The sequence below is a fragment of the Orycteropus afer genome, unplaced genomic scaffold, assembly GCF_000298275.1.
Source record: "Orycteropus afer afer isolate SDZICR_OR568_19922 unplaced genomic scaffold, OryAfe1.0 scaffold00571, whole genome shotgun sequence".
Classification (NCBI taxonomy): domain Eukaryota; kingdom Metazoa; phylum Chordata; class Mammalia; order Tubulidentata; family Orycteropodidae; genus Orycteropus; species Orycteropus afer.
The window spans coordinates 201,469-202,733 of NW_006922158.1; the positions used below are offsets into that span (position 1 = coordinate 201,469).

The window sequence follows — 1,265 nt, forward strand, 5'->3', positions numbered from 1 at the left end:
CAAAGCTCAGGGCTCCAGGATTATCTTCTGTATCTCTGTCAATTGTTTTTTCTTTTCTTTGTTGAAGAGGGTTTGTGTCACTTGTCTGCCTATTGCTCCATTTTACCAGAAGTCCCTGTGTGACTCTTCTTATGCTCTGTTTCCGAATCCCTGGTTCAGCAATAGGCTATATGAAGTGTGAAAATAAAGATTAATTCATGTTTAGCCCAGCTACCACACTGACCACTCTGAAAGGGACCATTATAGGAGTTCCTGGATTGAGTGGGAGAAAACTGTGAAGCAAAACCCAAAATCATAAAAAAAGATCAGGCTTACTGGTCTGATAGAGACTGGTGGAACCCCTGAGACTATGGCCCTTAGACATCCAAAGTAAAATGTGTGTGAATTGTTGAATGGAAAACCATTTTGCTCTCTAAACTTTTCACCCAAATCACAGTTAAAAGTAAAAAAACCCAAAAGATTAATTCATGTTCACACAAAAACTTGGGTGTGAATGTTTATAGCAGTTCTATTCATAGTTGTCAGAAATTGGAAACAACTTGTCTGTTTTTTAATGGGTGAATGGATAAACTGTGGTATGTCCTTAGAATGGAGTACTACTTAGCACTAAAAAGGAACAAACTATTGTTATTCATCTGTCAACATGAATGAATCTCAAAGGCATTGTGCTGAGTGAAAGCAACCAATTTCAAAAGGTTACATAGTATATGATTCCATTTATATGACATTCTCCAAAAGGCAGGACCATAGCAGTGGCAAGCAGATTGGTGGGTACCAAGGGTTTGGCGAGGTAGGGATTGGACTAAAAAAGGGTGGTACAAAGTAATTTTGGGAGGTGATGAAACTGTTCTATGTCTTGATTATGGTAGTTGGTAACACTCATGTATCCATTTATCAAAACTCATGGAAGTGTGCACCAAAAGACTGCATTGTACAGTATGTAAATGAAAATGTTAAAAGATGAATGGATGTCAATATCATATACTAATTCTGTTTCTCTATTTTTCCATATTTACATGTATTAATGCGTATTGCATGCTTGTTCACATGCTTATAAAGTTTCTACAATGTACTTTATTTCTCTGAGGAACTCTGGTGGTATAGTGGTTAAAGCATTGGCTGCTCCAGCTCCCCAGAGGGAGTAAGGAGTTGGACCTGTGCTCTCGGGACCGTGGTCACAGGGGACAACAAGCTCAATTGGCATAACATACTACACAAAACATTGTTCCACCTCCCACTTTGGCGAGTAGCGACTGGGATCTTAA

The 1,265-nt window shown here is 38.8% G+C and overlaps 1 protein-coding gene across 1 annotated transcript in view; it reads left to right on the forward strand.

Annotated features, from left to right (window-relative positions):
* SLC9A6 (solute carrier family 9 member A6) overlaps positions 1-1,265 on the forward strand; it is a 63,787-nt gene that overhangs the window by 44,780 nt on the left and 17,742 nt on the right. The gene's annotated exons all lie outside the window — the stretch shown is intronic.